Source organism: Canis lupus, chromosome 8, assembly GCF_048164855.1.
Source record: "Canis lupus baileyi chromosome 8, mCanLup2.hap1, whole genome shotgun sequence".
NCBI classification, from domain to species: domain Eukaryota; kingdom Metazoa; phylum Chordata; class Mammalia; order Carnivora; family Canidae; genus Canis; species Canis lupus.
This window is the reverse complement of record NC_132845.1, coordinates 28,284,705-28,312,120: the sequence shown is the minus strand read 5'-3', so window position 1 is coordinate 28,312,120 and position 27,416 is coordinate 28,284,705. Positions and strand designations below refer to the sequence as shown.

Genomic DNA, 27,416 nt, shown 5'->3' with positions numbered 1-27,416 from the left:
ATTAATATTGTAATAATAACTCACTAATTTGAACATTCAATAATTTTTAAGTTTGCTTCTTTTTTCAGTGTGTGCCAGCCGCTATAGAAGATAGGAGGTAAAGACCTCATAGTTTTTCTTTCGCAAGTGAATGGCAAATTTTTTTGCCCTTGGAATATTTTCCAGAGACACCTGATAACCTAGTAAAATTCATTTCAGGAACTATGCTATTACTGACCAAAATAAAACATTTAGTTACCCAACATGCTTTACAATATCTAGAAAATCCTTATCTCTATTATCACTAATTGATAGAAAAGAGAAAAATGACTTTGAAGTCTAAGTGATATGAAAAGGTCATAAAGTAGTCTCTCAAGAAATCAAGGGGTTTGCCTTTCATATGAGTGACTCGCTGATACATTAGTGCCCAACACCATTTCTTTGCTTGAAAAAAATCATGTTTTCTTCAAATATACAAATCCTATACATCTTTTTATGCTCTGTCCCATGCATAGGGAAATTAGAACAGAATCTCAGAGTCTTTGTAAAATAAGAAACTTCTTTTTATGTTGTGATTTTTAAGCTTTTCTATGTTCCTACTTTACTAGAAGAATCTTTTTTTTTTTTTTTTTTTAAGCTTACAATTCCTCTTCTCATTTCATCCTGTTAGAATCTTCCAGGAGCACTTAGGGATATCCTGACTATCCCACACAAACAGGGAGCCATCAGTACTGAATCGCTGGAATTCCATCAAATCGTACAAAACAACTCAGAAATTATCAGCCTAGAATAGAGCAATGGGTGCTCAGCCTTTTAGTGACAGACTGATTACTGCCTTCACATTTCAGGAATAGATTCACAGCCTATATTCCTACAAATACCCAACAATTTAAATAATTAAGCCTATGAGGGGTTTTTTGGTGAAAGTTTGCCCCATAAGGCCTTTTCATAAGCATCAGCAATCTGTTAAAAATCTATGATTTCTGCTCTTTGCTTTGTTGTTATAGCAACCATCAAACTAGACATATACCAAAAGAAAAAAGACCACCACCTAACCAGTAACATCAAATTGAAATGACAATTTCTATGTTAAATATAAAATGACAAATCAATTTCTAACTGCTGAAGCATAAATTCAAGATAAAACCAGACTTTTTAAATTTCTTTTAGCAAATTTGGTAATGCTGGTATTGGTGGTGGTGTTGGTAGGTGAAGAGATTGGAAAGGGGAGATTAGAAGAGAGAAAACAACATTAGACACTTATGAAACTGAGTTTAATTGTGCAAATATTAAAATTCAATGGTAAACCGACACTGTCCAAACATTGAAATATTGTTAATTGTAAAGTGGCTACATGCAAGTATAAAAGATCTTTGTTTTACTCATGAGCAGGGGAAATTGTATACCGTTCAGAAAAGAGCTCCAAGCATGTAACCAGGCATATTGAAGACAGAAGATCTGACCATGAGGTAATAGTAACAATGGGTCAGAGCTGCTCATCATAGGTTGCATTTTGTCAAACACATTAATTCATAAGATCAAGTGGGCCCAGCAACAATGCACTGTACAATAGAATATCTGGAAGCAGCCATGAAAATGGGCCAGAGGGCACAAATAAGTACATGACTAAGTGTCTCACACCCATATGTCACTAAACACTGTTGCATGGGTCTTAACCTTACCTTTTATCCACAGCCACAGTGGATAGAGAGATAAGATGCTGCCTTAATGGATACTTTGTCTCCAAGTGTGGACATGAGCTAAAAAAGGACTGCTCTAGCCCTACAGTCCTGTTGAGAGGGGGTCCCTAACATTTAGCAGCCAGGGGAAACCCTCCCACTGGGCAGACCTTTGTGGAGTGCACACCTTTCTTTGTGTAGAAGTGGCCCCAAATAAGAACACATATAGATGCGTGGATAATAATGACTAGCTTAGCTGAATACCTAAGGGCCTGGAAAAAGAAATACTTGAAAATGAGGAATAAGAAAGTCTAAAGGAGAGGCATGTGGATGACCTAAGGGAGTGAATATGAAATTTGAAGATCTTTTTATTACATATTAACACCTAACAGAGATCACCTGTCATAGAAGAGGCAGTAAACAACCAAAGAGACAGACCCAGCCAGTGGACATCATCTAGCCCCTGTCAACAGCCACTCCTGGGCTAGCACAGTGGAGTAGACATGTTGAAAGGGGAGAAGGCTTATATGTAGGGTTTAGGTGGCTCCCATTCAATAGCTGATCTAGTTAACTGCTGCTGGCAAATATGCAACCTGCCATAGTCAGCTCCGTGCCTTGAAGAGACCAATCAGCCACTTGGAATCAACTTGGAAGCAAAGGCTCAATTGGAAGATCATAAAGTCTCCTTTAGAAACTCATCATAAGATCAAGCTATTACACTGGGTTTATACTTGGAAGTTTTGATTTCCACTTGATAAGCAGATGTTGGAGACATTTATTTTAATCTTCCCTATTAAAAATTAATATTTAGTCTGATAGTCTTCACCAAATAAAATGTTGCTGAGTCCCACTCACTAAAATGGAAACTGTCCAAATTGAAATCAGTCATCAATCAGTCCTCAGCATGACTAACCCATTTTGGTTAGATCTAGGTATTAATGAGACCAAAGTTGGAAGTCATTAACCTTTTTAAAAATTTTATTTTAAGAAGGCATATTTTATTCTTAGAATATCTATGCAGCAGAAGCTATCTGGTACAGGCCATCCATCTGCTGCTTGCCATTCAGTCAAATTGATATAGTAGGTAAAATGCTGTTGTACTTCCCCCTTCTAGTCCTAGGTTTGGTGATCCATATTTCTAATATGACTTCAAACTAGGTCAGTGGCTACTACTCTTAAAAAGGTTAGTTAATGTAATATGACCATGCTATGATAGAGCCATACCTTAGACACATCAAGCATTGAAAAGGTTTTGTTGAATAAATTAATATGAATGAATACTTTTATAAAACATAATTCTTCATTTTATAGGAGCCTCAGAAAATATTTTTATATCATTCATATCCCCTGTCTTCCGCACCCAATCAATTATTCTTTTTTGAGATCCTCTAGTCTCATCCTGTGTCCATCTCTCCAGCAATGGTGTTTCTAGAGTTCTATTATGAACAGTGACCTGGAAAGTGAGGCCAGATGACTTTTCTAGAAGATGAGATAAAGCAGCAGACACATTGCCTTTTCTATCTGTTTAAGGTAGCTTGGGGAGCTAATGGCAACCCTCAGGATGCCATTGTTTTCCAGCTTCACTTCTTCCCATTCCTCCTTGTTCTGAATTCCTTTTTGGCTGGCTTTCGTTAATTCCTTAGAAAGTCTCAAGCCTGTTCCAAATAAAAGGGGCCTTTTTATTTGTTGCTTTTCCTACCTAGAGACATATTGTTCTAAATGCTACTCATCATTTAGTTCTCAGCTTGAATGTCATTTTTTCAGGGAAAACTTCCTTGGACTAGAACAGTTCACTTACCCCCACCATTCCCCATCATAGGCTCTATTCTTCAAACATGGAGTCCAGTTCCTCCCATTAGACCATAAGCTTTGGGGATGCAGGAACAATGTTTGTCTTGTTCACTGAACTATTCCTAGTGCCCAGCTCAGGGCCTGATTCACTCCACCCATGCTTTTTTTTTTTAATATTAAATATCCAATATGTAAACATTACACATTACTGCACAAGCAACAGGACAAATAAACAATCAAAAGGCAAATTAAATATGTCTCAAAACAAGAAAATACAATATTCTAAAATGTAGGGGTTGTAGCAAAAGCAGATGTTAGAGTAAGATATATGCTATAAATGCTTATGTTAAGAAAAAAATTATACCTCCAAGAACTAGAAAAAGGAGAAACTTAGCTGAAATTTAGTAAGAAGGAATTAACAAAGAAAAAAATCAGAAATAAATAAAATCAAGACCGAATAAACAACATAACATTAAAAGTAATGACTAGTTTTTACAAAAAAAAACAAAAACAAAAACAAACCCACAAAAAAAAAACCAAAATTGGCAATGCTTTAACTACATTAACTAAGAAAATAAAAGAGAAGGGGCACCTAGGTGACTCAGTCAGTTAGGCATACAACTCGATTTCAGCTCAGGTCATGACCTTAGGGTCATGAGAGGAAGCCTTGAGTTAGGCTCCATACTTGGTGTGGAGCATGTTTGGGATTCTCTCTCAACCTCTGCCCCTCCCTCCACCACTTGTGCACTCTCTCTCTAAAAAAAAATATATAAGGAAAAAGGAAAAAAAAAACAAAGATACAACTCAAAACCAAAATGGGAAATGGAAAACAATACAACAGATAACCATAGAAATACGTACTGTGATAATAGATTACTATAAACAATTGTATGCTAACAAATCAGATAACTTAGAAAAAAAAAAAAAACAATAATTCCTAAAAAGCACAAGTTACTATGATTGAGTCACGAATCTTGATTCCAAAAAAATGGAAATCTTTTTAGACCAATAGCAAGAATGAAAGGTGAGTTGGGAATCACAAATCTCCCAACACAGAAAAACCCAAGACCACATGGTTTCATTGGTGAATTCTATCAAACATTCAAAAAAAAAAATAATGACAATCTTTTTCAAAATCTTACAATGAAATAGAGGAAACACATTCAAAATCATTCCATGAAGTTAGTACTGCTCTGATACCAAAGCAGGATAAAAACAATACAAAAAAGCCTAGTTTGTCTGACATAAGGATTGGTACTCCAACTTTCTTTTGGCAACCATTTGCATGATAAATGTTTCTCCATCTCCTCACTTTCAATCTGCAGATGTCTTTAGGTCTAAAATGGATCATATAGATGGTCTTGTTCTTTTTATCCATTCTGACACCCTATGTCTTTTGATTAGAGTGTTTAGTCCATTTACATTCAAAGTAATGATTGATTGATATGTATTTATTGCCATTTTATTACTTATTTTGTTGTTTCTGGAGATTTTCTCTGATCCTTTCTTTTTGTCACTTTTGGTCTCCCCTCTGCATTCAAAGAATCCTCTTTAATATTTCCTGCAGGGCTGGTTTTGTGGTCACAAACTCCTCTAGTTTTTGTTTTTCTGGGAAATTCTTTATCTTTTCTTCAATCCTGAATGAGTAAAATATTCTTGGCTGCAGATTTTTCCTATTCAGCACTTTGAATCTATCATGCCACTCTGTTCTGGCTTGCCAAATTTCTATTGAGAAATCTCCAGCTACCCTTATGGGTTTTCCCTTATAAGCTAAGGATTTTTTTTTCTTGCTCCTTTTAAGATTTTTCCTTTATGACTGTATTTTGCAAATTTAATTACAATATGTCTTAGAATTAGCCTGTTTTTGTTGATCTTGATGACAAGATCTCTATGCCTCTGGATTTGGATGCCTTTCCTTCCTCAGATTAAGGAACTTTTCCACTGTTATTTCTTGAAATACATTCTCAGCCCCCTTTTCTTTCTCTTCTTCTTCAGGGCCTCCTGTAATATGAATGTTATTACTTTGGATGGAGTCACTGAGTTGCCTGAGTCTATTCTCATGTTGCATAATTCTTTATTTCTTTTGTTCAGTTTCAATATTTTCCATTATTTTGTTTTCTGGATCACAAATTCATTCCTTTGCTTCTTCCAGCCTGTTCTTCAATGTATCAAGCCTATTTCTAATCTTGTTTATTGTATTCTTCTTCTCTGATTCTTTTTTTTTTATATTTTATTTACTTATTCATGAGAGACACAGAAAGAGAGGCAGAGACAGAGGCAGAGGGAGAAGCAGGCTCCATGCAGGGAGCCTGATGTGGGGCTCGATCCCAGGACCACGGAATCACACCCTGAGCCACAGGCAGATGCTCAACTGCTGAGCCACCCAGGCGTCCCACTCTGATTCTTTCTTAACTCTTATCTCTGTGGTGAAGGTCTCACTGATATCTTCTATTCTTTCCTCAAGCCCAGTGAATAATCTTATGATTGTTACTTCAAATTCTCCATCAGACGTATTACTTAACTTCTGTTTCACTTAGATCTCTGGCTGCAGGCAGGCGTATCTTGTTCCTACATGTGGGATAAATTCCTGTGTGTCTTGGCATTTTATCTGTCTCTGTGCCTTCTTCTGTGTATTAGAAAAGCCAGCTATGTCTCCTGCTCCTGAAAGTAATGGCCTAATAAAGCAGATGTCCTGTAGTGAACTGTGTTGGTCCCTGGCCAGAATGTGGCAAGTTTTAACTCCACAAATAAAGGAGAAAAGAAGCAACATTGAAGAAGGTAAGAAATATGGTGATATGGCTTGGGGGAGAAACCGATCACAGGTGCTGCAAAAAGGAGGGAGCCCTGGTAATGGAGAAAGGCGAGAGAAAGAAAAGCACACAGGGGAACACACAAGGAGAGTGTTTCCCCAAAACAAGAGGGACTGAGTTTCACGAGTTCTCACAGCTAAGGATGCTTAAAGCCTGGAGTTTCATAGGTCAGCGGGCTTGGTTGGGAAAGAGCCAGAGGGCACTGCACTGCTCCTGGAGAAAAGGCAGCCAACAACCTAGGAGGCAGATGGTATGGAAACAGTCACCTGAAAAATGCCTGGGACACACAGGGCAGAGATTATTTGCTGTCCTAGGAGTGCTTCCCTGAGAGGCAGTGTTCAGGGAGATACCTCTTCCAGAATAAAGGAGCTGGCAGGCACCATTTCCCAGCCACACTTATTGAATGAATGAGTTGCATTGCAGTTGGAAGAGACTTTATCAATCATGAAATTGCATCACAGGATGATTGCTTGTATTGCTCGTGGTCTTGTAACTAATTAACAGCAATATCAGAACTGGAACACTATAAAGAACACTGATTCTGGACCTAGGGCCCTTTCCAACCACTTCTTCATCAATGGGTCAGGCCAAAGTTGTTATTTCAAGGCCTCAAGCAATTTTTGAAGTTTCATCTTTGTTTTCACTTCCTGCCAGTCTTGGGGTTGTTAATTGTTTTTCTGCTGGTCTGAGGATAGTACTGTCTCCCTCCTTTTCAGAATGACTATTCATTTGGATTTTCTGGTTGACTCCAGAATCTGGATGTGCCCCGCACATGTCCTTTAATGTCTTTTATCATACATTCTGACTCTTGAAATAGTCTGCCTCACTCCTCAGCCCATGCCTAGTTCCAGGTCCTTGCACAGATTCTGCTCCATGTCCTATCATGTAGTGATGTCTTAGTCTTGCTCACTGAATCCTGGTTACATGAGTCTACATTTGAACAATTCTATCCTAGTGCACAGACTTACCGTAGTATTAAAATCCCTAACATCCCACATCCCTAAGTTGGGATGTAACAATGAGTATATACAGGGGTCTTGCTTCCTATGTGCTGAGAATTGTTTTATAGATTTACACATATTAATTCATTTAATCCCCCTATAGCTATATGAAATAGGTGCCACTAGGTAACTTGCCTGAAGTCACTCAGTGCTAAGTGTGGAGTCAGGGCTTGAACCCATGAGTTTTGGCTCCGGAGTTCGTACTCTCAACCACTATGCTATACTGCCTTTAAGTGGAAATGAGCATTCAAATACACTAGTAGAAATTGAGAAAACAGACAAAAAGTGGCCTCTTCATAGGCAGAGAGAAAAGAAGTAGATAAAACAAGAAAGGTTAAGGATAGTGGTAAGAATTCAGGTGCAAACGATGCTGAATAGATTTTTTTAAAGCTACATGCATCTCTTGTGAAGTGGCCTGTGTTCAAATGTGTCCTGTTAATTTAGTAAGTACCACCTCTGTCCCACGGGTAAGGATGGGTACATATCGTGGCTGAGGAAGTTGAGGTATAGTGGTATTTCAGACGTGACAAGGACGTGTTTCTTGAGAGCTGCTGACGTTGAATGGTAGAAAACATTTGTGTTTCAGAGGAAAAGGGCAAGAAGGAAAGAGTGAGGAGAATAGGACAAAAGAACAGAAATAAGAAAGTGAGTGCTGAGGAGAGGTGAGGAGAGACAGGAATGAAGAACAGAATGCTGGGATAAGGCAGCTTTTGTGGAATGGGGTTCGATGCTTGCTCAAAGGAACTTGCTCATAGGTTTTATTAATTTACAATGTGGATACTAGGATTAATGGGTTTTGTCTTCATTAATATTTCTATTGCTGTTTCTAAATACACCACTTTCTAAAAACAGTAGTGACATATTTATATCATCATTGTCACTCTGTCTCCTTTAAATATATTGGTGAAAGTATAATATTTATGAAACTTTTTTTAATATTTATGAAAGGATTAGCTCCTTTTCTCTTAAAGACCCTGCAAGCCTCCTTCTGCTCTATGTTTATGTTGCCCCAACCTGAGGCCTCTTGGCTATCTAGGCCTTTGATACTCTGTGATTGCATAAAGGGTAGGGCTGGGATCATCAAATGATCTCATTACCACTTCTAGAAAACCCAATACTTAGCCCATTATAGACTTTATTTTTGCTTACTGAGGCAGCATGTGCTTATAAAAATGAACACTTATTCGTGATTTTGAGTATAAACTATGAAATGATTAGATTTCTCGATAACTCAATTTGAATAGACTCACACCAGAGAGGGGTGAGATTCTGATTCTAATAGAGAGAATGTAATGTGGCATCCACTAAGAAGTGAGAGAAGAAAGTAATGCTCATGATTAGAGAGTTGGTCCTTGTGTCATATGTAAATTGGGAGTTGTGATGTCTTCTCCTAAATCTCTTCTGCTAATATAGATGCCATGTGCAGTACAGCTGGTGTACTTCACAGAAGAATATTGTAATCCTGTAAAAACATGTTGAGACTGTAGGATGTGAGTCATGACAAAAATCTCAAGGATTATTATCTTTTTACTTCTACCCAGGAGGGTTCAGTTTTTGCATCTCTTCTATAGAAATATATTTTATGAAGAAATAATAAGATGACATAAAACTAAATATTGAAATTTAAAATTATGCATAGACCATAAAATGCTAATTTCTTCATTTAAATTATATTGTTCATTTTTAATAGAATGGGTAAAAGATATAAACTCTTGAAATCAACTTGGCAGCCTCAAAATTTGAATACTTTCTTCTTGGATTCTAAATTTCCTTCATAATGAACTGCATATTTGAAATCTATTTGGTCTATTTTGCCAGTTTATTTTGTATTGTCTTGATTTACTTAGTAGATCATTATTTTTTTGTTTATTTAACTAGTTTTCAATGTTACAAGGCAGGATATCCCCCAAAACAGATTTTGCTACAAATATGGCTTTTGCTTCTGTTTTATACAGAGGCCAGGTTTTTACCAAATTTATTCAATCCATTCATTTAAAAAGTTCATCTAATAAATACCAGTTATTGACATTCTAAACTTATTTATATGTGTAAAAATAGCCTACTCCTATTTTTAGTATGTATTAGTAAGCTTCTATGAGTTGTTTTCTTCATGCCAATTATATGTGGCTTCAATCTTACATATAAGGGTCAAAATTTCTTATTTTTCTATTTAGCTTCTTATTTTTTATTTCTTATTTTCTATTTTTCTGTTTTCTATTTTCCATCACGTAACAATGGTAATTCCTTTCTTAGGCATATTTCCTTCCTTCTGTTTCTTTTCCCTCATTTTATCTTCCTGTGTGGTCTATTTTTAATTGTTTTCTCCTGTTCATTTGAACTTTACAGACCTTGAACTTGGTTATATTTACCTCTCATATATATACTTTCAATTTGGAAAAGGAGTCTAGTTTCTAAAGATTGCATATGTTGGCATCTTTGTTTTCAAGCCTGCTATAAGCATGAGATGATTTTAAACACAAATTAGCTGATTATCACAAGTAACATAATTCTCACTAGTAACTACTTGGTCTTTATGATACTCAGGGGCTAATGTGCTTGTTCAGGAAAAAAAATTAAATTAAATCCATAAATAAAAATATGTTTAGATAAAAATACAATCAGACAAAGTAATTCACAAGAAGTGTGTTGTACTAGTTCCTGCATGAGGATCTGTGTCACACAATTATAATGTGAAGGACCAACAAATAGTGAAACTCCATAGCCATTCTGGCTCTGCAGTTTCTTTTGCATCTCCAGCAATTCAGTGGTTATTCAAATCTTCATTAGTTGAAAGGTGGGAGATGGTACAACATCCTTTTCATCTTCAGGAGTTGACCCCAAGATTTGTGCACCTGTCCTGCTATGGCGTCAAGTATGTAAGGATGACCTAGCTTCAAAATCCAGTTCATTTCAGTGCTGTTGATTTGACAACCATATCTTCTAAATTTCAGAACTTCTGCTTCTCTGCCCCATCTGATCATTCTCAATGTGTGTGTGTTAATATTAATTACTTTGTTAGTCCTGACCTTCTTTTTTTTTTTAAGATTTTATTTATTCATGACAGACACACACAGAGAAAGAGGCAGAGACACAGGTAGAGGGAGAAGCAGGCAGAGGGAGAAGCAGGCTCCATTCAGGGAGCCTGACATGGGACTTGATCCTGGGTCTCCGGGATCAGGCCCTGGGCTGAAGGCAGTGCTAAACCGCTAAGCCACCCAGGCTGCCCTAGTCCTGACCTTCTTAACAATCATTTCCTTTAGTTCTTCCCTTGGGCAACTCATCATCTGAATATTCTGATAACTGTACATTCTCAACTTGCTTGATTCTTTAGGACCTTAAAAATCTGACTTCTATTTCTGAAAAAGCCATGGCTCCGGTTTGATATATTTTTTTTAAACAAATCATGCAGATAGTGTAAGTCATTTGGGAGGGAGAGGTAAAACTGTGCTTTGCTACACATGCCCTTCTTCTGCATCCATCTACCCCCCACATCCCTACTATGACTGGCTTTGCATTGCATCTCTCCTCTGGTCTCCCAGTTGCCAGAGCTAGTTGACCACTTTGAGGCAAAAGAGCTGAGTTTTCGTATTTCTGCACTGAGCAGTTATTGGCTACGGGCTGCTGGGAACTTTTTGTTTTCAGGGGAGCTGGACAAGGGATCCCAGTAGCCTAAGTGTAGCTCTCTGGAGAAGGGTTCATATGCCAGCTTTTAAGAGTAGAGCATGTGGAAACTGGGGGATGGATACCCAAAATTCATACAAGGGATCTGAAGGCATCTGAGTCAAGTAACAGTCACCATTATGCTGTCACAGTAGTTATGCCTGACTTGTCCCTATGTGTTATCTTTTGCATGAAAGAATCTACTCTCCCCTAGAAAACGAAGAAAAAAGTAACTGGCATTTCCTTATGCATTTGAACTTGTTCATTCTTTTTTTTTTTTTTAAGATTTATTTACTTATTTTTACAGAGAGAGAACATGAGCACACAGTGGAGAAGGGCAGAGGGAGAGAGAAGGAGAGACTCTCAAGCAGGCTCCCCATTGAATGAGGAGCCCCACTTAGGGCAGATCTCACAACCCTGAGATGATAACCCAAGCCAAAACCAAGAGTCAGATGCTCAACCACCTGAGCCATCCAGGCACCCTAAATTTGTTCATTCTTTAAAGAGATATTTATGTTGCCTACTATGTGGTATTTATGAAATTTGTTTTCCTTTGAAATTGCCACTCATACATTTGCAGACATGTACTAATTCAGAATATTTAAATTATTTATTCAATAAAATAAGGAAATATTTACTGAAAAAAATTACTCTGTATATTGTAGAAAAGCCAAACTAATGTATATGATTGTCGAATGGTATGGTTGTTAATGATTGCCTGGGGCTGTTGGCCAATTTTGCATCAGTTTAACACCTTCATTTCAGCATTGTTGATTGCTTGTGTATGTGTCCACTCTGAATTCTTCAAACCATGTAACATCTCACTGGTTCTCTCACAAATCAATACAGGTGAATAAAATCTCTAATTAATTTTTCTACAACTTCCCTTATTAATAAAGCAAAGTATATAAAAGAATAAGTTTCCCAAATGGCCCAAATGATTAAAAGTACAAATTTATTCTAATTCTAACCTGAAAAAGAAAACAAATGGCAGGTAAATGTTTGGGCCATAGAAACTTTAATCACGCAACAGTAGCAGCTGAACCACATTTGACTAATTCTTTGGTCTCTGTTATTGGAACAAAACATGCTAACTGCAGCTGATTAGGCTTCATCATAATACATAGTTTGAGGTCAGAACACATATTAAAAATAACCGTAAAATAAGAGGAATGTTTTAAAGTTATATAACAGAATCAAGGCAGACTTTTTAAAAAAGTCCTGAATATCTGATACTTAAATAATATATAATATATATAAAATCATTATATATAACTTAGTAGCACATTTTGGTGAATTCTCTCTGTGTATGTGGTGACATACTCTTCACTGCCTCCCAACTCATCTGCTTTGCCCCCACCAAATCATGTGCTGTGTTGGTATAAAAAAATAAACAGTAGTGTCTAAGCACAGACATGGGTTTTTTAAAAAATTCACAAACACCACGATGAAAACATTGAACTTTGTCCCCTTTCAAAGGACAAAGGAGTTGCAAAGCATTCCATTCACAAATATTGCAGTTTGATATCACACACACACACACACACACACACACTCAAGAGTCTATACTGGATTAAGTCACTTTCCTAAATCATTAAAATAATAAAAATAATGAAAATATTATCATAATTCTTTTAAAGCAGTAAAGGTCAGAGGCACTCAGAAAAAGATGTTCATGTGCAAGTATAATATGTTAGTGACACCAAATTATCTTACAAGAAAGTCACCAATACTCAGTAACAAGGGACACTCTCCTGACATTGACTTTGGTTTGGTATGTCTTCACTGGCCCACTTACATTTGAACTGAACTACTGACAAGAGCATAGATATGGGGCAGTTCAGTTGGGCCATCCTCCACCTCCATCCTACACTGAGAATGTTCCTAAGGCCACCAACTCTCTCTACAAATGGCTGTTTCAGAAAATTTTGACAAAACTCTCGAGACTACAGCTAATAGGCATCCCAATGGCAAATATTCTGTTTCTAGTCTGCACTAAGAGAAGAATGGGGAAATATAACCCAATTTCATTGTCTTTACAAAGCTGAGCTGCAAGCACAGAGTTCCCAATTTTGGCATTTCTTCACTTTCTAGTACTTTTTCTAAACACAGTCTTCCTCTTCCTAGTGGAATACCAGCTTGCCTCTATGGTGCTGCCCATTCTCTCATATTTCTGGTACCAATGTGTGTTTTGTTTTACTGCTCAGTTGTTTGGTAGTTCTAAGAGGATCTACTTAAAGAATCTTGATGTTCACAGATTAAGTATTTAGGAATATGAAAAGTGGTGGAAACTATTGATAAGTCAGTGTAGGTGGCAATGGAAGTATTTTGAATTATCAAAGAGGTGGGGGTTTTTAATTTTATTTATTTATTTATTTTAGTGCATCATATTCAGTGAATGCACAGCAGACAGTATTTTATTTCCAGGCTTGTTATCTGAAGAATTGTTCCTCAGGGAGCTATTGGCAATTCTCTGAAACATATCACCTTTAATGGAGCATTAGCAGAGCGTGGCCAAATAGTCCCTGCTCTGCTCATCTCAGGTGGCCCTCATTTCCCTCTGACTTACATTCAAAGTCTTTTGGAAATCTGTTCACTTAATCAATGTAAGGAATATATGGAACCATGCAAAGTAGTTTAAGAAACAGATTCTCAGAAGTGGCCAAACTCAGTTGTTCATTATTCCAAGGAAATTGATTCCATTTCAGGTTCAATGATAGTGACAGTCATCAATACTATTTACCAAATATTTCTGCTTTGGCCCCATTCTAAACGCATAGTAAGCTTACACTTCTATATTCTTTTATTAGCAGGTATGAAATCATGTGACCACTTTTACCCAGTGAATTATGACTAAAATGATATGTGTCATTATTAGAACACTTAGTTTCGGGAAGAGGAGGGGCAAGATGGCAGAAGAGTAGGGTCCTCAAATCACCTGTCCCCACCAAATTACCTAGAAAACCTTCAAATTATCCTGAAAATCTACGAATTCGGCCTGAGAATTAAAGAGAGAACACCTGGAATGCTACAGTGAGAAGAGTTTGCGCTTCTACCAAGGTAGGAAGACGGGGAAAAAGAAGTAAAGAAACAAAGATCTCCAAGGGGGAGGGGCCCCGCGAGGAGCCGGGCTGAGGCCGGGGCGAGGGTCCCCAGGACAGGAGAGCCCCGTCCCGGAGGAGCAGGAGCTGCACCGACCTTCCCGGGGGAAAGGGGCTCCAGGGAGGTGGAGCAGGACCCAGGAGGGCGGGGATGCCCTCGGGCTCCCCGGGACAGTAACAGACACCGGCCCCCCGGGAGATGCGCCGAGCTCCCTAAGGGCTGCAGCGCGCACGGCGGGACCCGGAGCAGCTCGGGGGGGCTCGGGCAGAGGAAGAGGCTCCGCGGAGGGGGCTGCGGGGCGGGAGCAGCTCGGGGGGCTCGGGGGGCGGCTCCGCGGAGGGGGCTGCGGGGCGGGAGCAGCTCGGAGGGGCTCGGGCAGAGGAAGAGGCTCCGTGCGGAGGGGGCTGCGCGGCCGGGAGCAGTTTGGAGGGGCTCGGGCTGCGGCTCCGCCGAGGGGGCTGCGGGGTGGGAGCGCGAATTCAACAGCGCAAGCGCCGGAGCACAGGGCGCCGGGACACAGCCCGGGATCCGGCCTCCCCCGGGACAGGCAGAGGCCGGGAGGGCCCAGGACAGCGAGGACGCTCCTGCCCCAGCTGAGCACATCAGCGGCCCCGCCCCGGAGCCTCCAGGCCCTGCAGAGGAGAGCTCCGGAGTCACTGCGGGGGCTGAATCCAGGGCTCCAGAGCTGGCCCCGCCACTGGGGCTGTTCCTCCTGCGGCCTCACGGGGTAAACAACCCCCACTGAGCCCTGCACCAGGCAGGGGCAGAGCAGCTCCCCCAAGTGCTAACACCTGAAAATCAGCACCCTGATTTTCAGCAGGCCCCTCCCCCAGAACACCAGCTAGACGGACAAGTTCCAGGGGAAGTCAAGGGACTTAAAGTACACAGAATCAGAAGATACTCCCCCGTGGTTCTTTTTTTCTTTCTTTTTCTTTTTTTTTTTTTTTTTTTGTTATTGTTTTGTTTTGCTTTTTGATTTGTTTCCTTCCCCCACCCCCTTTTTTTCCTTTCTTTCTTTTTCTTTCTCTTTTTCTTCTTTTTTTTTCGTTTTTTTCCTCTTTCTCTTTTCTTTCCTTCTTTCTCTCCTCTCTTTTTCTCCTTTTCCCAATACAACTTGCTTTTGGCCACTCTGCACTGAGCAAAATGACTAGAAGGAAAACCTCACCTCAAAAGAAAGAATCAGAAACAGTCCTCTCTCCCACAGAGTTACAAAATCTGGATTACAATTCAATGTCAGAAAGCCAATTCAGAAGCACTATTATACAGCTACTGGTGGCTCTAGAAAAAAGCATAAAGGACTCAAGAGACTTCATGACTGCAGAATTTAGAGCTAATCAGGCAGAAATTAAAAATCAATTGAATGAGATGCAATCCAAACTAGAAGTCCTAACGACGAGGGTTAACGAGGTGGAAGAACGAGTGAGTGACATAGAAGACAAGTTGATAGCAAAGAGGGAAACTGAGGAAAAAAGAGACAAACAATTAAAAGACCATGAAGATAGATTAAGGGAAATAAACGACAGCCTGAGGAAGAAAAACCTACGTTTAATTGGTGTTCCCGAGGGCGCCGAAAGGGCCAGAGGGCCAGAATATGTATTTGAACAAATTCTAGCTGAAAACTTTCCTAATCTGGGAAGGGAAACAGGCATTCAGATCCAGGAAATAGAGAGATCCCCCCCTAAAATCAATAAAAACCGTTCAACACCTCAACATTTAATAGTTAAGCTTGCAAATTCCAAAGATAAAGAGAAGATCCTTAAAGCAGCAAGAGACAAGAAATACCTGACTTTTATGGGGAGGAGTATTAGGGTAACAGCAGACCTCTCCACAGAGACCTGGCAGGCCAGAAAGGGCTGGCAGGATATACTCAGGGTCCTAAATGAGAAGAACATGCAACCAAGAATACTTTATCCAGCAAGGCTCTCATTCAAAATGGAAGGAGAGATAAAGAACTTCCAAGACAGGCAGGAACTGGAAGAATATGTGACCTCCAAACCAGCTCTGCAAGAAATTTTAAGGGGGACTCTTAAAATTCCCCTTTAAGAAGAAGTTCAGTGGAACAATCCACAAAAACAAGGACTGAATAGATATCATGATGACACTAAACTCATATCTCTCAATAGTAACTCTGAACATGAACGGGCTTAATGACCCCATCAAAAGGCGCAGGGTTTCAGACTGGATAAAAAAGCAGGACCCATCTATTGGCTGTCTACAAGAGACTCATTTTAGACAGAAGGACACCTACAACCTGAAAATAAAAGGTTGGAGAACCATTTACCATTCAAATGGTCCTCAAAAGAAAGCGGGGTAGCCATCCTTATATCAGATAAACTAAAATTTACCCCGAAGACTATAGTGAGAGATGAAGAGGGACACTATATCATACTTAAGGGATCTATCCAACAAGAGGATTTAACAATCCTCAATATATATGCCCCGAATGTGGGAGCTGCCAAATATATCAATCAATTATTAACCAAAGTGAAGAAATACTTAGATAATAATACACTTATACTTGGTGACTTCAATCTAGCTCTTTCTATACTCGATAGGTCTTCTAAGCACAACATCTCCAAAGAAACGAGAGCTTTAAATGATACACTGGACCAGATGGATTTCACAGATATCTACAGAACTTTACATCCAAACTCAACTGAATACACATTCTTCTCAAGCGCACATGGAACTTTCTCCAGAATAGACCACATATTGGGTCACAAATCGGGTCTGAACCGATACCAAAAGATTGGGATTGTCTCCTGCATATTCTCAGACCATAATGCCTTGAAATTAGAACTAAATCACAACAAGAAGTTTGGAAGGACCTCAAACACGTGGAGGTTAAGGACCATCCTGCTAAAGGATAAAAGGGTCAACCAGGAAATTAAGGAAGAATTAAAAAGATTCATGGAAACTAATGAGAATGAAGATACAACCGTTCAAAATCTTTGGGATGCAGCAAAAGCAGTCCTAAGGGGGAAATACATCGCAATACAAGCATCCATTCAAAAACTGGAAAGAACTCAAATACAAAAGCTAACCTTACACATAAAGGAGCTAGAGAAAAAACAGCAAATAGATCCTACACCCAGGAGAAGAAGAGAGTTAATAAAGATTCGAGCAGAACTCAACGAAATCGAGACCAGAAGAACTGTGGAACAGATCAACAGAACCAGGAGTTGGTTCTTTGAAAGAATTAATAAGATACATAAACCATTAGCGAACCTTATTAAAAAGTAGAGAGAGAAGACTCAAATTAATAAAATCATGAATGAGAAAGGAGAGATCACTACCAACACCAAGGAAATACAAACAATTTTAAAAAAAATTATGAACAGCCATACGCCAATAAATTAGGCAATCTAGAAGAAATGGACGCATTCCTGGAAAGCCACAAAATGCCAAAACTGGAACAGGAAGAAATAGAAAACTTGAACAGGCCAATAACCAGGGAGGAAATTGAAGCAGTCATCAAAAACTTCCCAAGACACAAGAGTCCAGGGCCAGATGGCTTCCCAGGGGAATTCTATCAAAAGTTTAAAGAAGAGACCATACCTATTCTCCTAAAGCTGTTTGGAAAGATAGAAAGAGATGGAGTACTTCCAAATTCGTTCTATGAGGCCAGCATCACCTTAATTCCAAAACCAGACAAAGACCCAACCAAAAAGGAGAATTACAGACCAATATCCCTGATGAACATGGATGCAAAAATTCTCAACAAGGTACTGGCCAATAGGATCCAACAGTACATTAAGAAAATTATTCACCATGACCAAGTAGGATTTATCCCCGGGACACAAGCCTGGTTCAACACCCGTAAAACAATCAATGTGATTCATCATATCAGCAAGAGAAAAACCAAGAACCATATGATCCTCTCATTAGATGCAGAGAAAGCATTTGACAAAATACAGCATGCATTCCTGATCAAAACTCTTCAGAGTGTAGGGATAGAGGGAACATTCCTCAACATCTTAAAAGCCATCTACGAAAAGCCCACAGCAAATATCATTCTCAATGGGGAAGCACTGGGAGCCTTTCCCCTAAGATCAGGAACAAGACAGGGATGTCCACTCTCACCACTGCTATTCAACATAGTACTAGAAGTCCTAGCCTCAGCAATCAGACAACAAAAAGACATTAAAGGCATTCAAATTGGCAAAGAAGAAGTCAAACTCTCCCTCTTCGCCGATGACATGATACTCTACATAGAAAACCCAAAAGTCTCCACCCCAAGATTGCTAGAACTCATACAGCAATTCGGTAGCGTGGCAGGATACAAAATCAATGCCCAGAAATCAGTGGCATTTCTATACACTAACAATGAGACTGAAGAAAGAGAAATTAAGGAGTCAATCCCATTTACAATTGCACCCAAAAGCATAAGATACCTAGGAATAAACCTAACCAAAGAGGTAAAGGATCTATACCCTCAAAACTATAGAACACTCTGAAAGAAATTGAGGAAGACACAAAGAGATGGAAAAATATTCCATGCTCATGGATTGGCAGAATTAATATTGTGGAAAATGTCAATGTTACCCAGGGCAATATACACATTTAATGCAATCCCTATCAAAATACCATGGACTTTCTTCAGAGAGTTAAAACAAATTATTTTAAGATTTGTGTGGAATCAGAAAAGACCCCGAATAGCCAGGGGAATTTTAAAAAAGAAAACCATATCTGGGGGCATCACAATGCCAGATTTCAGGATGTACTACAAAGCTGTGGTCATCAAGACAGTGTGGTACTGGCACAAAAACAGACACATAGATCAGTGGAACAGAATAGAGAATCCAGAAGTGGACCCTGAACTTTATGGTCAACTAATATTTGATAAAGGAGGAAAGACTATCCATTGGAAGAAAGACAGTCTCTTCAATAAATGGTGCTGGGAAAATTGGACATCCACATGCAGAAGAATGAAACTAGACCACTCTCACCATACACAAAGATAAACTCAAAATGGATGAAAGATCTAAATGTGAGACAAGATTCCATCAAAATCCTAGAGGAGAACACAGGCAACACCCTTTTTGAACTCGGCCACAGTAACTTCTTGCAAGATACATCCACGAAGGCAAAAGAAACAAAAGCAAAAATGAACTATTGGGACTTCATCAAGATAAGAAGCTTTTGCACAGCAAAGGATACAGTCAACAAAACTCAAAGACAACCTACAGAATGGGAGAAGATATTTGCAAATGATGTATCAGATAAAGGGCTAGTTTCCAAGATCTATAAAGAACTTATTAAACTCAACACCAAAGAAACAAACAATCCAATCATGAAATGGGCAAAAGACATGAACAGAAATCTCACAGAGGAAGACATAGACATGGCCAACATGCACATGAGAAACTGCTCTGCATCACTTGCCATCAGGGAAATACAAATCAAAACCACAATGAGATACCACCTCACACCAGTGAGAATGGGGAAAATTAACAAGGCAGGAAACCACAAATGTTGGAGAGGATGCGGAGAAAAGGCAACCATCTTACACTGTTGGTGGGAATGTGAACTGGTGCAGCCACTCTGGAAAACTGTGTGGAGGTTCCTCAAAGAGTTAAAAATAGACCTGCCCTACGGCCCAGCAATTGCACTGTTGGGGATTTACCCCAAAGATGCAGATGCAATGAAACGCAGGGACACCTGCACCCCGATGTTTATAGCAGCAATGGCCACGATAGCCAAACTGTGGAAGGAGCCTCGGTGTCCATCGAAAGATGAATGGATAAAGAAGATGTGGTTTATGTATACAATGGAATATTACTCAGCTATTAGAAATGACAAATACCCACCATTTGCTTCAACATGGCTGGAACTGGAGGGTATTATGCTGAGTGAAGTAAGTCAGTCGGAGAAGGACAAACATTATATGTTCTCATTCATTTGGGGAATATAAATAATAGTGAAAGGGAATATAAGGGAAGGGAGAAGAAATGTGTGGGAAATAACAGAAAGGGAGACAGAACATAAAGACTGCTAACTCTGGGAAACGAACTAGGGGTGGTAGAAGGGGAGGAAGGTGTGGGGTGGGAGTGAATGGGTGACAGGCACTGGGGGTTATTCTGTATGTTGGTAAATTGAACACCAATAAAAAATAAATTAAAAATAAATAAAAAATAAATGTAAAATGTTTATGAACCAAAAAAAAAAAAAAAAAAAAAAAGAACACTTAGTTTCCATAAGAAGACCCTCAGATCTTTCTTTCCCTGTGCATGACGATGAGTAATTCTAAGATAAAGATAATGGCTGTTCCATCAACCTAAGTCCCCAAATGACTAGGATGAACTGAATCCCGTCACCCTGATCCCACTGTCCCCAGATGGATATGAAACACAAACAAGGAATAAATCTTTGTTATTTTAAGCCACTGAGCTTTTGGGGTTGATTGTTAATCCAAGTCATTCTAATCTACCTTCCCTGATGTCTATACTCACAAAGAAGTAGAGTTATAAATTACTAGTTGGATGTAACAAGAGAAAGAAAACACCTTGGGATGGAGGGCATATCTGACCACAGAGATTGCTGGAGTTCTCTTTCATAATCTTTACTTGGCTTAGACTGGCATTAAGATTCCTTTAATAGTGGCATACCTCAGCACTAAGTGCCACTAATAATGTGCTTTTCAGATAGCTTCCCACTAGGGCTCTATGCAAAAGATAACATAGTAAGGCCCCAAAATAGTGTGGTTAAAATATGTTGATGCCTTGAAGTGAACTCTCTGAAATTCTAAATTTAATTCAGCTCAACACACTCAGCACAGTGGTGGAGAAAAACATCATGTAAGACGTGTCTTTAAATTCAGGAGTTCAAACTTGTAAGTAAAAAACAAAATGCACTTAATTTTTAAGTATACTGTGCTGTAGACTTAAATACCCTTCTCAATGTATCTTTAAAACCTTTTGGGAAAGGCATTGTGATCTTGAACTCATAATGTTGACAATTTACTGTGCTTGTGTGCTTTATATATAATGACTTATTCGTTTACTGCAGCAAGTCCACGAAGAGGAGGCCGAGACTCAGGGGGTTTAAGGAGAATTTCCAAATACACACACTAGTAAGTGGCAGATATGGGATTCATATCTAGGTCTAATTTCAAAGTCTGCAATTGCTCAGCATCGAGGTGGGTGCTATGGAGGGGTTAGCATTAGGAATTTGGCATCTGTGGGGAAGATGACTAACATTTTTTAGTATGAAACTGAGAAAAGCTCCCAGCAAAGCCAAGCACATGTAGCCAGTAAGTTCTTTCTGTGAGAAATTATTCCTCTGAGATTTTCCCCATTGACTTTTTATTCCAACCATAGCATCGATTCAGTGGTCCCTCATGATTGTTGGGGATCTGTGTGATTTGGAACCTGGCTGGAATGTCTTCTCTTTGACTTTTCTATCTAGAAAACTTGTACTTACACTCCAAACTCAGTTCAAATATCAGCTCTCCGGAAAACCCTTTCCTAGCTACCCCAGGTAAGTTCATCAGTCTCTTCATGGGACCAGCAAAGCACGTTGCTCCGACTGATAGCATCAGCTTCGTTGTGTTATAACTTAGCTGTTCTCAGGTTTCTCTTTTCTACTAAACTGGGAGTGGACGCAAAATGTCTTCAGCCTGGTTCCTGGGACTTGCATAGTGCTTGGCACATGGCAAATGCTCCAAGATGTTTGCTGAGTAAAAGGAGAAAGTTTTGCTCCCTTTCACGCATAGATACTGCCGGTCGAAAACGATAACTCAATCATGAGACCCAGGCACAGCAGGCCCATCAGAATGACTTGTGCCTTTGATAACTGAATTTTAGCAAGTGTTCCACAGAAACAAAACAGGCAGTCCTCCAGCAGGATTTTGACACAAATACCTAGGTAAGCAGCGCTTCTATTTTGAGCATCCTGTCATCTCCCACTTGTCTCCAGAGCGATGTAGAATGAGCTCCGTGCTGGCACTGAGGATGATTTAGGAATTTCAGCTCTGGGAGGAACCACTGCTCTTTGCCTCTCTGTCCCTGCGCCCTCAGAGCAGGTCCTCCACACTGTCAGAAGCGTCCTGATTCAGAGCAAATCGAGACAGATGGCAGAGTCCTCATGCCAGATTTTGATAAATAAGCTTCATAGCTCTGGGGTAGCAGGACACTTTTCTCCATTGGTGTATAAATATTCATGAAGAACTCTCTCTCTCTCACGCACACATACACACACACACACAGAGTCTCTGCTCAGAAAAAGAAATATACAGCAAGAATAAGAAAAACACACGCACACATCTACAGTCATTTGCTTTGGACACATTCCTAGAAAATTTTGCTTCCATTTACTACCCTTTTCCCATCCAGAAAGGCCTGATTTATTTATTTGTTTGTTTATTTATTAAGCGTTTATTTATTTATTCATGAGAGACACAGAAAGAGGTGCAGAGACACAGGCAGGGGGAGAACCAGACTCCCTGCGGGGAGCCCCATGTGGGACTTGATCCCAGGACCCTGGGATCACGCCCTGAGCTGAAGGCAGATGCTCAACCACTGAGCCACCCAGGTGCCCCCAGAAAGGCCCAATGCAAAATCTGTCTAGTCCAGAGACCTTCCACTGCTCAACCACAGTTGCAGTATGAGGTAGACTCTGAGTCGCTCTTTCCAGGGGTTCCGTACTTAGCGTTGTCAATATTTTCCCCTGTGATTGCCAATTATGATAACATGACACTGCCAAAACTCATTTATCAGTCATCTGTGAGTTTTCCCCCTTGTAGACAAATCTGTTTATATATGCTCATATTCCAGGAACAGAGAACATATGGATTGTCTCATTCTGCTGTAGCAGTTCAGAATCAACAGTTTGCCTAAACTTAGCTAATTAAACCTTAAAATTAGATAGCTGATTATATTCTCTGAACACATGGCCAGAATATTTGGGAACAAAGTATTATCTCGATCCTAACAGCTATTATGGTTTATTTTTTGTTTATGGTTCTTCATTCCTACACTCGCAGCTTTGGATAGCAAGCATGATTTGGAGGTTATTTACCCAATTCAGCATTAAAAATGTGCCCCCAAACTGTGCTGACTTATCAGCATTTTAATGTTATGACACATATGTACATATTACCACAGCTCAAGTTCCCTCCTAATCCAAATTAGGAGAAGATGATATTTTGCACTTTTGACGAGTTGAGGTTTATATATTTGCAAATATATTTATGTGTTATATTTGTATACATAATGAAAAAGATGAAAGACATGGTTAGTGTCTTGTTGTCTACTAAAAACTCATACTAGATCTTACTATATAGTTTGGATTATCAAAGCTGCATTGCTGAAACAACTTTTATATTAAAAATAAGACAGCAGCAGACTAGGTGTGAATATATATTACGGGTCCAGGGGAATTCGACTGTGAGATTTTGGAAACTTTACCTTTCCAGAATTCTGTCTTCATAGCTTTAAGATGAGAGGATCGAACTCAAAATGCTACTTAAATAACTTCTCTTTTTCCTTCCTCTGCCCTCTTCTTCATTTTGCAGCTGAACCCTGTGAGAGACAGTAAAACTGTACACATCCACATGTAACTGGAGGAACAGAATTCTTCCCAATTCATTTCTGGGGGCATTGCATGTACAGAGCTCCTAAATGCATATTCCTTCAACTCACAGCATGTGAATATGCCTAGATATGTTATTTGGCCCAAAGTGGTAAAATCTGTTAACTGCAGTTCCTGCCAGGTCCTTGATAGGTGGATGGATTTGAAACAGGAGCTCATTTCTTTTTCAGATTCATCCCTGGACACAGCTTGGAAACCAGATGATGGCTAAAATGATGAGCAAATGGGTGTAGCTAACACCTTTGCTCATATGGTAAGGAGTATCCCATTCGTAGGCAGGGGTCTGCATGGATTCTGTTGCATGTAGGGGAAATATTTCTTTTTTAATGTATGGAACTAGTTTACCCTGTTTCCAAGAATAAATACATGTCTTTGGGAAGTTTTTTGCCCCCATACATGTATTTGATTCATTGACTTGGACTGGATGACCAGTGTGGCTTGTTCTTTTCTGGATCTCACACTATGGGGAGATTTCAAAGTGGTTCACACTCTTAGAGCCAAAGCCCCTCTACACCATCTTGTTAAAGCTCCAACAATGGGTTGAGCTACACTGAATAAATTAGTGTTCAGAAATGGCATTGCAGGGGATCTTATATCCCACAAATTGTCTCATAGGGAAAGGAGATGATGAGTTCCAGTACGACTAAATTTCTGTCTCCGAATCTCCATATATTTCTAGTGGCAGACAACTTGATTTTAGTTATTTCTGTATGTCTTCCTTTTCAAATCCCATAATCTCAGTTTTGTGCAGTGCTATCATGCCCACAGAGTATATGGGGGGAGGAGCCTCTGTGGTGTCTGCTTCTTTGTCCTCTCAAGTGATCACTGAGAACCCACCATCCTTTACTGTGTGGTCCCCTCAGATCTAACCTGATTCCGTGTCTCGGTTCCAGGAAATAAAATATTTTGATGAACTGCCACCACTTCCATTTCCTTCAGTGGGATTTGCCACCTTCCCACTGCTCTCTTCTCAGTGCTCTGAGAAACCAGGCCTTAGGTCATCCTGCCCCGGGACACCTAAAGTTCCCTCACTTGGGGTTTCTCTTGCTCCCCTTTTCTCTTTTTCTTTTGCTTGCCTCTCTTTCTCTTCTCTTCTCCCCTTTCTCACTCATCCAGGGGAGTCCGCTGGGATTGAACCGACTAGAACACACTTGATAGCTTCACACAGGAATTTAACAGACATCTCAAACTTCAAACATACAAATCAAGGCTTCTGAGTTCAGTTCCTCAAACTGCTACTTCTTCAATGTTCCCCATCTCAGACAATGACACTTGCTCACATTCAGAAGTAAGAAACTTGGAATCCTCCATGATTCCTTGCTTGTCCTAATTCTCCTCACACCAAGTCTTCACCTGTTTACTCTTAAATCCAATCCTTACCTATCCATTGCTTTGTCTTGTATCATGGATGGACTGACTCCAGAAGGCCGCACTTCCCAGGGTCCCCTAGCAGCCAGCTGTCAGCTGGACTTACCTGAGAGGCATTGTAGTAGATCATAGAACAGGAACAAGGAGAGAAGCCAGGGTCTCTCTCCATTCCCGCTGAGTGCGCTTCAGTAATGGCTGCTCCAGTCTCCCAGTGGAAAGACCCTCTACATTCCAGTCTCTGCTAGATGGCCGTGGCTTCTGGACTATGATAATACTTCATCCTTCCAGCAGAGAGACAATAGTGGCCTTCTGCTATACTAACCTATGGGATGCCTCATCACCCTATATTGGCTTCTTGGCTCTTCCATCCACTTGTGTAAATAACTTTCCTTAAATTTCCTCCCTTGCATCTTACTGGCCAGAGTTTATATCAAACACCCATTGCTTAAACATATTACTGGATAGGGGGATGGAATGGAACAATCTGCTTACATTAGTCCACTTTCATCTTCTGGCACCAGGAAAGCCATGAAACTCTTAGTAATTTCTCAATTTTGCTTATTTATTCCCAGCAGCTCTTTCTACTATTCCTTAATCAAGAGAGGAAAAAGATAAAGATATCCAACTCTATTTATTTCTCTAAATATTTGGAGGTATTAGTAAGTATTCTGAGATTAGAAACAGCTCTGCTTTTGTATTTGCTGAAGAATTTTATCTTCCCTTGGTTGTCATTTCCTGAAATACATTACATTAGGCTATGCCCTTATTTGTTGTGGGTGGAGGAAAAAAGCTATTTTTAAAACTACTTTCCTCATTTTGTTTTTTAAAAAAGATTTTATTTATTTATTTATTTATTTATTTATTTATTTATTTAGAGACAGAGGGAGTAGGGAGAGGGGTAGAGGGGAAGGGAGAGAATTTCAAGCAGACTTCACACTGAGCACACGGAGTCCGATGTGGGGTCAATCTCACCGCCCTGAGATCATGATCTGAGATGAAATCAAGAGTTGGATGCTCAACTGACTGAACCTTTCAGGTACCCTAACTTTTCTCATTTTGTATAGGAAGAAGAAATACCTATGAGGAAATTTCTTTAAAAAAAATTTTTTTTAAAAGATTTTATTTTTTTAAAGTAATCTCTACATACAATGTCAGACTTGAACTCATAACGTGGAGATCAAGAGTTACATGCTCTACCAATTGAGCCAGATCAGCACCCCTCTGTGAAGAAGATTTTATTGACTTAATTCACAAGTGAAGTTATTTTATATAAAATTTAATGAGACACCATTAAACTACATTGCATAGGTAATTGCTTAGAGGTAAAACCATGAGGAAAATCAAGGAGATGGGGGCGCCTGGGTGGTTCAGTAGGTTAAGAATCTGCCTTTGGCTAAGGTCATGATCTCAGGTCTTGAGATCAAGCCCTACATCAGGCTCCCTGCTCAGCGAGGAGTCTGCTTCTCCATTTCCCTCTGCCACTCTCCTTGCTTGTTTTCTCCCTCACTCTCTCTCCCAAATAAATACAGAAACAAAATCAACAATAGCTGCAAACTGTAGAGCCTTGTTACTTAAAAGAAAATCAGATTACACTACTAACATGTTTAATAATCTCCCAATATTTCCAGAAGCAATTAGATTCTGATCCAAATGCCCCACTGTGGATGTCAAGGCTTTACAAAATCTGATGTTCACTCGCCTCTACAACTGCTCCCTTATCGCCCCTTCTTGTCTAAGCCCCACCCACACTAGCCTGAAATTCCTTGAATATGTCAAACACACACCCACCTTAAGGTTTTTGTACTTGCTGTTTTCTCTGCTTAGACTATTCCTTGCCAAGCTCTTCACAAAGCTGGTGCTACCTGAAAGGTCATATTCAGCTCCCGGTTTATCATCGCTCAGATGCCTTCCCTCAATGCCTGACCTACATTAGTACCCCTGCCCTATCATCCACCCCATCCTCTTCCATCACTGCACTCCTTTCCATCACCTTGCTTTGTTTCTTTCAAATATTTGTCACTACATGAAATTATGAAATATATCATCTCCTATACTTTTACTTCTTGAAATTATTTTGTTAATGAGTCTACTTGCCTCTCACCATCACCTACTAGAATAGAAATTCCATAAAAGCAGGAAACATTTCTATCGTGTTCATTGTTTTTAATCTTCACATGAAAAATTGTTCGGCACATATGTGCTTACTTATTGAATATTTGCTGAATACATGATGTTTCACCATAACCATCTCTACCTCTGAATAAAAATGATCTTTTCTTAAGTTGTCTCTCTTCTAGAGTATCACCTTAAAGGATTTAAACCAGGAGGCAAGCAATGCTGATGGGGGCAAGACATACTGACATAAGAGAGAGAAGGACAGTGGGAAGAGCTCTGCAGAAATGGAAAGTATGGGACTTATGTAAGACTATAGCTCT

The 27,416-nt window shown here is 39.5% G+C and overlaps 2 long non-coding RNA genes across 2 annotated transcripts in view; one reads left to right on the top strand and one right to left on the bottom strand.

Annotated features, from left to right (window-relative positions):
- Window positions 1–23,546, bottom strand: part of LOC140638049 (uncharacterized) — a 30,875-nt gene extending 7,329 nt beyond the window's left edge. Inside the window, exon 1 of the long non-coding RNA XR_012035164.1 lies at window positions 23,430–23,546. This is a non-coding gene — a long non-coding RNA (uncharacterized lncRNA). The remainder of the gene's footprint in view (window positions 1–23,429) is intronic.
- Window positions 20,761–27,416, top strand: part of LOC140638048 (uncharacterized) — a 34,895-nt gene continuing 28,239 nt past the window's right edge. The window contains exons 1-2 of the long non-coding RNA XR_012035163.1: window positions 20,761–20,854; window positions 23,784–23,866. This is a non-coding gene — a long non-coding RNA (uncharacterized lncRNA). The remainder of the gene's footprint in view (window positions 20,855–23,783; window positions 23,867–27,416) is intronic.